We start from the raw sequence: 13,053 nt of genomic DNA, 5'->3' as shown, positions 1-13,053 counted from the left end.
GTCCAAGGCCCTCTCCCCTCCATCCAGGATTAGGAAGGTATGGATCCAAATAGACTAGGCTCCCAAAAAGCCAGTGCATGCAGTAGAGACAAATCCCAGTGCCATTATCATTGGTTTCTCAATCAGCCCCCATTGTAAGCCACATTCAGAGGGTCCACTTTGATCCCATGCTCCTTCAGTCCCAGTCCAGCTGGATTTGGTGAGCTCCCATTAGCTGAGGCACACTGTTTCAGTGGGTGTACGAACCCCTTGTGGTCCTGACTTCCTTGCTCATATTCTCCCTCCTCCTTTTATACAAAATCACAGTGCCAGGTATAGGATAACTTCTTATGAAGTGTTGCCTCAACTGCCCGAGAAACACTCAAAACAGTGCAGACTTTTCCCATTATTCTTGGTTATGAACCAAAACTAGATGGTAAGGCAGTTTTACTATAAATAACCATAGATATAACACAAAAGGAACTCAAGATGAACTTGAGGTGGAAGTTCACTCCTGGATGGGTAACATTTATAATACTGGAAACCTCTAAAAAAGCTTCTGGGGAAGAAAAATCATTGGTGCAATTTCCCATTTTACTATTTTGTGTTCAAGGATGGCAATGTAGAAGGCAAGATGCATTCAACCGCTGTAATAGTGGCATGACTATTAGAGGTAAAACAAATTATTTTCTGGCCTATTCCATGAGAGTAAACATATGCTTGGTACTGCAAATCTGGTAAAAGGCCAATGTCTGGAGAGATCCTTAGAGGACAATGTGCTATTGATATTTTGTTACATGAATGGGTACTAAAATCTCTTCCTAAAAGTTTACATTTCTACTTATACAGTAAGAACATTTGCAGCCTAGGTCGGAGAAGAGTCTTGAAGAGAAAAGCAACTAATGTAGAGAGTCATAACTGGTCAAAGTGTAAGTGACTATTGGGTGCTCAACCCTCAATGGGATAGCTATATCACCTCCAGCAAAGCTCAGGGAACAACAGTAGAAGATACCTATAAAGGCTACAGAAGTCGAAGGATGAGGAAAAGATAGAAATTACTGTCTTCTGCATATGAATGAGGAGTTAAAATATGAACACACAATAGATGTGCACAAGACCTGATCCAAAGAAAGCAAAACACTACAAACAACAAACAGGGATGCCAGCGATGGCTAGTTGGGATTAAGGAATTCAGCAAGGGTGAGAATGGGATAAGAGAGGGCAATGCGGGGTAAATGCCGAAGACAGATACTGGAACTTTACCTGGGCTGTGCAGCCGGGAACAAACAAGAGGCCTCCATACAACACATCTGGGAGAATATTAAATAGTCCTTGCTATTATCATCCTGAAGGAAGAAAGTCATGCAATCATTTGTCAAATGAGGAAACACATGGTAAACAAAATGACGATTGTTAATCGGATGCCTTACAAAACTGCTTACACTAAAATGCAGTTCTAGATATGGAGTGAGAAAATTAAAAAGAGAAGGCACCAGCACCTTTATGTTCTTTTCTTCCTCACCTCTGTCCTACTGTACTTTAGTTTCAATGATACTTCTTTTATAAGGAGATTCTGGATATTACTGTATGAAAAAGCAAGCCCACATAGACTGGTACTCAGTTAATGAGCAACTGCAGTATAAACACTTAGTAAGCATGTGTAACAGGCATTCTAGTTGGATATCTAAGCCTGGTTTCCAAAGGATTCCTTTGCAGATGAAATACTTGAAAGTTTGCCTTATGTTTTTCTCCACTGTAGTTCAGAAAGAATAGAGGGATAGAGGGATAATGGCAGAATTTGAGATAGTAAGTCAAGTCCACAGTCCCTTGAACGTTTCTGAGAGAAAAGGCATTTCTAGCTGGAGAAGAGATATAAGGTATTTGTAAACATCTTTCCATATTCTAAGCACATGATGTTTCAACTGTACTGGAAGGTAAAGTGGAAATATTAAAAAATGTTGGCATTTAAAGCTTAAGAGATGATGTGAACTAACAATGCATTACTGAGCAGCTACCCAACACTAATGCTACTTTTAAAAGAGTTTTGACCTAGCAAAATAAATGTAAAGCACCGGCATTTACATATCATGTTACTTGTAGTTAAAATGTTTTCAATCGCTACTTCTTAATTTTTTTATTTTAGAGGAATAAATTTGATTCACCAACGAAAATGCCTTCTTATAGTTCCAGGTATTATAAATCATGAAATTGTCATATCAACAAAGTTTGCTTTTTGAAGTATTGTGAAAAAAATTCTCTTTTATTTCCCTATCTATAATTTGTTTATTTCATTTTTCTGTGGACTCTGTGATTCTCTGTTGATTTAAGTCCAGAGAACTTAGAGCCAATATATCTCTATTTTTAGTCCAATCTGAACTTAGATTTCGATTCATTAGACCTAGATTAGTATTATTTAGTGGACATTAAGTATGATATCTGATATCATATTATTTATTTAATATTTTCACAGAGCACTTGACAATGCACTGGCTGCTCTGAAAGGCTTCCCTGGATCAAACCATTATAATTTAGCAGTTTAGACCTTCTGTTCATCATAATGACCACTATCATTCATTTTACCTCTGGCAGATAATGTTGAAATTTGACCTCCTCCACCTTAGAATACATTTATCATCATTAAAATAAGTGAAGCCTTTTCAAATCAAGCACTTCTCTACCATATTCCTACTTTAAGAGAGAATAATAACTGTATCGATGCTTCAAATATAACAGTTTTTTTTTCTTCATTAATATATTCCTCAAGTCTTTCTTAATTTCTCAGAAATTGGAGATCCTAATGAAGGACAGTGTGATTGTACAGGAGATTTCAAGGAATAAATTAGGTGCAACAATCTCCTTTTGACATTTACCCACATTTTATTGTAAAGATATTATGAATCTTTGGTAAGAAAATTCTCATTTTTTAGTTCAACATGATCTAAACACCAAAGATTCCTCATGCTTTAGACCAGAGTACCCTAGATGATCAAACCTTTGACATCTGAGGAACCAGAGAACTTCTTATGACCCCGTTAGCATCATAATGACCTCAGAGTTCACTGTATAGCCTGTTAGTCTGCTCCAGTATTTCCAAAATTTCCCAGAACAAAATGCACCTGAGGTATAAGGCCGTATAAGGCCTTCTGCCTTTTTCTCTCAGAGCCTCTCGCATAGTCCCCGATGGCATTCTACACCACAGGTCATTCTTTAGACCATGTGCTAACAGATAATCTTGGGTTGCCACATTCTACACACTAACAAGCAACTGAATCCTGAGATTTTGAGTAAATTGCATTTATCAGTATATATTTAAAAAATCTCAAAATGAAGTCTATGTCATGTGTCCTGTCTTACATACATACACAACACACCCAGAACTCTGAGATGATTATTTTTTAATTTATTTTTGTGTGATTTTAAATGCACACAGAAATTATTTAATCCAATATCCATAAATGTAGTTTATGTAAGCTTTATGAATACATGTAAATTGGAATTAACTGATGTGACATCATGTAAGATTTCTATCTTATCATGGTATTTAATTTCTAAATAAAAATACTTTTGTCTCAATCTGATAAATATTTTCAACTTATTTTATATATTTCTGTGCTACTAAATCAGTATTTTTGTTCAGATATTTCTGTTTTCAATCAATCTATTGCAAACCTGCACTCTGATGGAGATGATTTGTACAATCAGTCATTTATTACATTATTCGCTCTATTTAATAAACACCTCCCTGTCTCTTCCTTTCCTTGTATAAAATAAACAACTGCCTCTCTCTCTCTCTCTCTCTCTCTCTCTCTCTCTCTCTCTCTCTCTCGTGTGTGTATGTGTGTCTGGAGGACTATTCTGGGATCATTATTTCAAATAACAGTAAATGAACGTGTTGAACATATTTTAATGCTGTATTTTCACCGAAAGAAATAATTCCTACTTATTTGTAGCTCATTATCCATGCCTCCTAGTGTGCTGCTGCCTGCCGAAAGTGGAGGAAAGAGTTTTTCTGGAGTGGAGACATTGGGAGCTGGGAGGCTTCATTCTGGTTGCACCTGTTTGTCAACAGATTCTTGCTTTGGGGCTTTTACGTGGAGATTTGCTTTCCACCTTCTGGAGTCTGACTTCTGACTGCTGTGAAGGTTGCCTGTTAACACTGCAAACCAAAAGATGGGTCTAGAGAATCCTAACACATGAATGCTGTGCTTAATGCCACGGGTGATGTGTGCTAGCTGCTCTACCTTGAAAGAATCTTCTCTTTCCTCTTTCCCAACTTGGATCCAGTCCCTTCCTTAAACTCTCTCCCCTCAGAGCTGCTGCCTCATCCTGACAAAAGACAATCCCCAGGAGAGTTCTACAAGATAAAGCCCTGTTTAGAAAAATCCAGTCAGGCGCTACAGCCCAGCACCACTGACTGACCAACTGCTTCCTGCAGATCCAGTCCGACTAAAGCCCATTGAACATGAGCTGAGTTACATTCTTCTATACGAGGCCGAACACTCAGCAAATACATGTTTTAGAGTTTTACATGAACTCATTTTTTTTATTTGCTTCTACGAAGCAGGATTACACTGAAATGAAATTTGTTAGCAGAAGTGCGACTGATGGGCTAAAGGCTGAGATTGTCCATTGCTAAGAGAGAAGCCTGAAGAACAAGAGCACTGTAAAAACATCATTAATAAGTTTCTTTTAGTTAGCATGTTTAAATATGCATTAAACCAGAGAATAAAAATTATCACAAAGATCTCAGGAAGATATAGTCCTAAACAAATGATGGATGCAGATAATATTTATAATTAAAGACAAGGTTTTCTTTTTTGAATTTATTGCTTTTATTCTCCCCTACCTCCTATCCACACAACTACATATTTCATCTCACTTTTAAAAATCAGATGGACAAAAACAAAAAACAGGGCACTGTTGTAGCCCACTATCCCTGAACATGGCCCTACTGTGCAGTATGGTAGACATATCCCATCAACTCTACTGCAGGGAACTTCAACTGCCAATAGCCCCTTGTTCTACTGCTGGAACGTATTCCCAAGCGCCCTTTCTCCATGATGGGATTTTTGCCTCTCTTGAGATTGCACAGGTCTTGTGGGTGCAGCAAGTCTCTGGGAGTTCATATATGCATCTACCGTATTTTGTCTGTAGAACACTGTTTTCTTAAAACCACCACCTCTGGCTCATACAGTCTTTGTGCCCCTTCTTCTCAGTAGACCATTGAGCCCTAGGTGAGGGGTGTGGTAAAAACAATCCTTAAAGTCCAACATTCAAAGTCTCTTATTCTCTGCATGTGGTCCGGTTGTGGGTCTCTGAGTTAATTCCCACCTACTAAAAAAAGCAGCCTCTCTTGTGGATGAGTTCACCTACTTTCAATAAAGCACTTTCTTCTTTTTGTCGTCTTGTGTTCTTTTCTATCTGTACAGTCCTTTTCTTTCCTGGAATTTTTTAATGGTAAAATTTTCTTGTATACATTTTTGTATAGCCTGTACTTTCATAAATACTTTATTCAACAGCTATAAAGGAGAAGCACTTAGATAAAATTTTAGGTTAAATTTGGGCACAGTATTTCGCAGGTGCTGCTGCTTGAATTTGAATTTATATACTTGAGTTTTATAACTACAGCTTTCTTTTTTGGTCCCCTTTAAATAGCTATTTCTTAGCAGTGGGCTGAAAGGGATGGCAGAATTAGCATTCACAGGCAAAACTCCACTCACCAGTCATGAGAGCAGCAAGAGTGATTGGAAAGATCGTTAAGGCCCCCAATTCAAAAGCAAGTGGGTAGCCAGGGACTTAGAGTGTTGATGGGGTAGTCTTAGATTACCTCTGGTTATCAGGCATGGTTAGAGACAAAGGAAGATTCACTGCCTGTGCCTCCAGACTGACAACTCAGGGTATACTTTGCTTACTAATCTAGGCTGTTGGTCAGGATTTTGACCAGGGATCACTTCTTCCTCAGCAGTTTTCATGTTCTCCTTCTTGCCCCAGGCCTATAGAGCAGAGTCTTGCAGGGCCTGGACAAAGCCCACAGCTTCAGCAGTGAGTACTGGTTAATAGCATTGAGACTGAGGGATGCCTCATCCTCAGTTTGCTCTCCAGACAGGAAAGTGATTTCAGAAACATCTGGGAGCACTGTATATCAAAGCACTATGACAGTTGTCATGGCAATGTCCTCATTGGAAAATTTGTGAGTGCAAACAAGGCAGAATGACCTTGTGGGGCTTCAGGGATGTGCCTTCCTGATAGATAGGTGATCATCAGAGCCTTGTAGACAGCAGGCAGGACCATCTCCATTGCACTGAGAGTGCTTCAAGTCATGGTTACTGTCAGGAAGGATTTCAGGCACCACCATGGGTACAATGCCATTCTGTTGGCAAATTCTGGCATAATTGGGAAAAAAATTGGCATTTTTCATAATGGCAATTGCTGAAGGAGTGTTTCTGAATCTTTAATACCCAACTGACTTGGTAAAGTCAACTCCATGCTTCTTATCCTGGTACAGCATTTAGATAACCATCCAGCCCTTAGATGGTGATGTTGCTATTGGTTCCTGGCTGGGACACCATACCTTTCTCTACCTTAGTGCTCACAACACTGTTCTTGGAGTTGATAAGTTGTGGGAAGTGAAGTCCTTCATCTGCCTTACGGTATACTGTCTTATAGAAGAGGGTCATATCCGAACCCCTACAGTGAAGGATTTCACCCAATCAGCAGCAGCTGGTTGTAGATGGGCGGAAGCTCAAGATGACAGCATACTCAAGTGAAGCGCCAGTGAGCTTGCCTTTCTTAAGTCCCTGAGGATGAATAAAGCTTTGTCGTGTGAAAAAAAAAATGAAAGAAAATATGCTCTCAATATATTCTGAGTGGGTCTGTGGATGTTTATGACATGAACAGGCTGCTTCTTAGATTGCAAATTCAACTTTGCTTTCATTTGACCCTAAAAATTGTTTTTTTAAAAATCATGTGAACATTATCAATTTCTACTCTTTAACAGTCACTAAATTTTTACTTTTTCATTTTCCATTTCATTATCAAAAGGATAATTTATTTCTGTGAAGCTTGAGTTTATATTAATTTGCTCCTCTTCAAGGTAATATTTTCTTTATTAAATTGTAAAATTTGACAAGTTAATGAATTGCCTTTTCTGATATTTTATGTAAATTCTGTTTTCTATGATATCTATGTATTTAATGTTTATCTTGGCATAAATGACTAAGTAGTATATTAGTTACCCAATGCCATATCAGACTCACTTACATATAGAATTAGAAATATCATTTTCCTTAAGATAAACTATTCTCTCTATAGAAATACATTCAACTTTCAATGTAGTGCATACTTACATGCACTACAAAGTTCAAATTTTCAATCACATTATTTGTAAGTACTACGTTAAAATTACTGAGGCTAGAAAACTGTTTAAAAATATAGATTCCCTTTGTATTTATATAAAACTTATTCCAAATTGTGAATAATTGGTCCTGTTTTATCTTGTCATTCAAGAATGATTTTACTAATTTTCTTAAATATGTTAAAATTTCAACATTCCTTATACACAAACAATAAATTCTGACTTTCTCCCATGCTAACTCCCATGGGGTTTTATTTGGGAACATTAAACTGATTCACATATATATTTGGACATTTTCTTTTCTTTAGCAATAGCTTTTTAACCACAGGGAAAGAAAAATTAACCTGGTAGATAACGAGGGGATGTGCTCTCTGGATATAGGTATAACAGGTAAATCCCAATAGAAGATTGCCTTTCATGGAAACAAGCAGTTCTATTTCTAATAAGAAGCTCTGTGAAAGATGAACAGTAACTGAAATAAAGAAACTGAAATTGCATTATGTGGGGTATACACTAAACAAAATAATGCATTTCATTTAAATTTCATCATTTATTTCAGAATACTTTTTCATTATACAATTTATAGGAAATCAGCAAATCAAATTAAAGACTTGATAATGGAAAATCTTGGGGAAAGGAAACATGTTGAATGATCTATTGTATATGATAAAAAGATACCATATTCAAGGATGGGGATAGATGGTGTTATTTAAATAAAAGCAATGCAAGTAACTGGGAAACAGCGAACTTTTTTAAGCATAAGCATCAGGGATGAAAGGTACTTGGGGAGAGGTGTGGTGCGTCAAAGAAACCCAAGTATTATTCCAGAATATGTTCTGTACTGTCTTAAAAACCAAGCCAAAGCTGGAGCCACTGTCTAAAACTAGAGTAACAGTGTGAACCATGGGTTTGAGAAAACGCACACCAGACTGAAGTTTATTTTGTTTGTAAGTCTAAATTGGTATATAGTGACATCCATTAGAAATAGTTTTCTGGAGGTTGCAGAAAACATTAGAAAGTGTGTCATTTAGAAATCCCATCAAGAAATAATTCTGATAATACCAAGAATATGTTTTAACTGCAAAAAGAATAGGCCATAGGATGCTACAGCAAAGGACAATAAACTCAAGAATGGTGAAATTGAGAAGAAAATAAAAAAATATCTGATACAGCCATATCTGAAGGGAACAGCAAAGTCATAAAGCCAGCACAGCTGCTTGACAAAGATTAAATAAAGTCTGAGCCGCATGGTGGTCGCTGTGTCACGTTTGGTTATGATCTCCACATGCTACGTACTTGGAGGCTTTTTATACTTGTGCAATACGGGGATATTGGATTGATGGAAAATTTCCTCATGAACCCTTCTTCTAGGAGTACTGTTTCTCAGCTTCCCCAAGAAAGTACTAAGCATACTACCCCTCCCACTTTTAGGGAGATATCCTTATCTACTTGAAGGTCTTCCTTGTGCCTTGTGGGTCTAATACACATAAAGAAGCCAGCGGTCTCTTGTTGAGGCTATGAGCTATTCTTGGAACACCTGACCCTGTACTTACTCAGGAACAAGTTAATCAAAGTAAACATTACAAGGTCAGCAAGATTCAGCTGTGTAGAGGAGTTGGCCGCAGGTCAGATTACAAGCCTCTTCCTACAGTACACTCTAGCCATTATGAGGCTATATAGACACAAAGTTAGATTAGCTGAAGTTACCTCTGCCCTACATAGGGACTTATATTGATGGACAAAAAATGATGTGGAAAGATGATAAAAGAATGAGGGGTCAGAACCTTCCTTAGAAAAGTTAGCTTGTGCTGAACCACTGTGGTATCATATGACTAAGAAACAAGAGAATGCCAGGATTAGACATATAAACAAACTCCATAAAGATATAAAATGTAAACATTGTATTATGCCAGAAATAATAACCACAGCATCATTGGCCTGAATATTTTCTTGGGCCTATTGACAATTGGCACTCTCACTTTTAAGACTTAATAATATAGAACTTGGGACATGGCAATCTGCCCAGAATGACTTAAAGTTTTTCTTTCTGTCTAGTGTCTTTGAAGTCACAAAAGCTGGTAGCCTAAGAAGTGGCTGCCTCTAGATACTTAAAAATTGTGTTTTTGTATACTGTATACAAATTTTTTATATTGGCACAAACTTGAGATTCATGTTAGTAATTAGTCACCTATTACAATCATACTTATAGCCACATTAGGTGTGTTTTCAAGATCAGGCAGATAGATATTTTATTTTATTTTTTTTAAATATTTATTTATTATGTATACAATATTCTGTCTGTGTGTATGGCTGAAGGCCATAAGTGGACACCAAACCCCATTACAGATGGTTGTGAGCCACCATATGGTTGCTGGGAATTGAACTCAGGACCTTTGGAAGAGCAGGCAATGCTCTTAACCTCTGAGCCATCTCTCCAGCCCAGATAGATATTTTAAATAGACAGGTTGTGTTCAAACAATTCAGAGATCTACAAAATATGGCATTTAAGATGTTTTAATATAACAGACTATTTTTTTATGACAAAGAGACACATCTTCTCCTGGCAGCTCTTCACTTTCACCCATTTATCTGGCTTGTGCTATTTATCTTCCCGTGATCATGAAATATATATATATTTCATGATCACGGGAAGATATATATATATATATATATATATATATATATATATATAATATATACATGTATATAAATTAATGAAAACTTACTTGGTGGCAATTTTCTACTGCTTCAATCAGAGTGATTTAAATCAATTCCATTCAGTATTTCAATAAATTTTGCCATCAAAATGTAAAACGAAAAAGTTTTGGAAATAGTTAAACTACCTTTCCATACTTGGTACCATTGACATAAATATGCAAACAATAAATAAATGAATAGAATAATGATTAAAACGTAAAAGCAGTAAACATGCACAGCAAGCATTCACAAGAGAAAGGACAACAGCAGTGTGGAGATAAAGAAGGCAAATTGTGTCCATATTAAAGTCGCTCATGAAAGAATAAATTAGATTCCTTTCTAATCCCTGCTGTTTTTATAGGATTCACAGTTAAAACAATGAAACACTGTACCTTGGGCACTTGACCTTGCAGTATTATATTAGTGCAATATTTGCAAAGCATTTCATTTTGATTTCAGATTCCCACCTTTCAGCCTCTTATCTAGTCTATATTGTACAGAATTGCCAAAACTCTTTTGAACAAATACTGGTGTGTACACATGCATCTACATTCTATTCTAGACTCTGACTCCCTTGTTTTCTTATAGTCCATTAGTGTGATACTCAAGGAATTTCTAAATATGTTTTAATTTGCATTTACAAACTGACTTTTCTCTTCTCTCAATTATTCAACTATTTTTTACACAGGTGTTTTGAAGATTACATTATTATTATTATTGTAAATGCTGTTGACATGCACCCTTCAATGTGGAATTTTTATGATTTAAGACTGAGCTTTATGAACTAGTTATACCTTTCCCGATTATGACATACTAAAGGTGTTTGGTACCTTGTTCTTGTCAAATTGCAATAATGATTGTGAATTATTTTTTAAGTACACAATTGAAGGAAGAAAAATTCTACAGATCCTTTCTCTTACACACACACACACACACACACGCACACAGTAACTCACTCAATCAAACACTTCTCTTGGTGTTATGGAAGGGCTCTGCACACAGATTAGAGTACTAGTCAACTGACTCTGAACGATATTATTCTTGATCACCTGGCTGAGATAAAGTAATGACATGAGTTCTTCAAAACAAAAATCCAGCAAAGGGCGAATTAAGGCACCAGACATAGAAGGCAAGGAAGAAGGGGTCAAGGGTTAGGGTGGCACCCAGTGAGCACTCAGATTCCCCCAAAGAGTCAGACATTTGCCTGTATAATCAAAGACACAATTCACCTCTAGATTGTCATTAAAGAATCTAACCTGCTGATACCTGGTTTGGGGTCCTTTGGCTACAATGTCAGAATTCTGAATCAGGAAACATTAAACAGATAAAGAAAACCATGACTTCTTGTCACAACAATGAAACAGAATAGTTACAGAAACAATGATATATAATTCATATCTATGAAAAATAAGAATAGATAAGTAAAAGGTTATTTTGTGGCCTAGTTATAATGATTCTTTTTTTTAAATAAAAGTTTTCTAATTGTACACTAAACATGGAACATGAGATAGTATTTAGCCAGAAAGTTGAATAAGGGAACAGACCAAAGAATAAGCACACATCATATTGAAAAGAACAAAAACAAAAGCAAATAAACCACCACAACAAAAGCCTAGCCTATAGTGATAGAAGCTACATAAAATTATTTAGGGAGATAAAGATTCCTAAACACAATGGAAGATTCTAAATTACTGATAATGTTCTACTTTTATATTCTTATTTTAAATTGTTTTGTGCAATATATTTTTATATTTTCCCATCTCAGATCCTCCCTGGTCCTACCTACTGCCCTACCTACTCAACTTTATGGTCAATAATTCTGTAACCTAGGCACTGACTTTTGTGCTAAAAATATAACAGGATAAAAAAAATGGTCCTTTTTCATGGAGATCTGATTTACCTTTCTGTAAAAATATGATAAGCCATTTCTAACCTCCAGTGATGTCATAACACCATGCCGTTAGTACCATTATGATTCATATTGAGAATTAACATTGAATTGATTATAATCTGTTAACTATCTACTGAAACCTAAATTTAGGATTCATATTCCCAGTGAACTCCAAGCAGCAGGCACTAGGGAACTGTTTCACAATGTGGGGTTAGTTTCCCTAGCTTGACACACAATCTGTGCATATTTGTGTATATTTGTGTTTTCATATATTTAATCATTGTATCTTTTCAGTATTGTTTTGAGAATTTAGGTTACCTGTCAGAAAAGAGGTTCAGTTTTAATCTTGTTACCAAATTTCTATCTTAATATTCACTTCTTCAGTTACTTCGAAAAACTATAACATATACTATATAAAAAAACAATATTTCAAGCTTTCAAGTTCTGTGTTATTTCAGGGTTTCCCAAATCATGTCCATTTTAGTCTATGGTGTACTATCAACATGATCCTATAATGTTTAAATCATACATTTCTTGTAAATAAAAATGTCCTTAAAAATGTAGTGACTTTTTATTGAAGTGCTAGGAACTGAGCACACGTTGAAAGCTTCATTCATGGTAGGGGTTCCCAGTGAAAATATGCTTTTAGTGTCTCTTAGGACTTTGTGATAATATTTTCCTTTTGATGGACCCTAGATGATGGATTTGTTTTTCTTTTTGTCTCTTTCTTAAATTGACTATCAAGAAAATAGTTAATAATTAGCATTTAATGACTTGACTTAAAGAGATAGCTCAGTCTGTGGAGGGATAGAATTAAAAATATTTAAAGAATGGGATTACAGTATATTTCAATAGTAATTTTCCTTTCCCACAAAATGACGCCGTAGATCCTTATCTTTGCAAAACTCAAACCAATCAAGAATTACAAAGAAGTCAGGAATAACGAATTTTGAGATCAAAAGATGCGTGAGGTCACATAGTTGTTCTGGAAAACTGTTTCTGGGAATCATTTGTCTTCATTTACGTTGTCAAATCCTATCCTTCCCAACCCAGACCTCAGTTTTCCCATACTATTGAGAAAATGGTTTCTTTAGCTCATCACAAAGGAGACTGGGTTCTGAGATATAAAGGG

General features: G+C 36.1%; 1 pseudogene; it reads right to left on the bottom strand.

Moving 5' to 3' along the window:
• Positions 1–5,815: 5,815 nt before the first annotated feature.
• LOC130887672 (fructose-bisphosphate aldolase A-like) lies at positions 5,816–6,656 on the bottom strand (annotated as a pseudogene).
• Between the last annotated feature and the right edge of the window lie 6,397 nt (positions 6,657–13,053).

Source organism: Chionomys nivalis, chromosome 15, assembly GCF_950005125.1.
Source record: "Chionomys nivalis chromosome 15, mChiNiv1.1, whole genome shotgun sequence".
Taxonomy (NCBI): domain Eukaryota; kingdom Metazoa; phylum Chordata; class Mammalia; order Rodentia; family Cricetidae; genus Chionomys; species Chionomys nivalis.
This window is presented reverse-complemented; position numbering and strand designations above follow the sequence as displayed.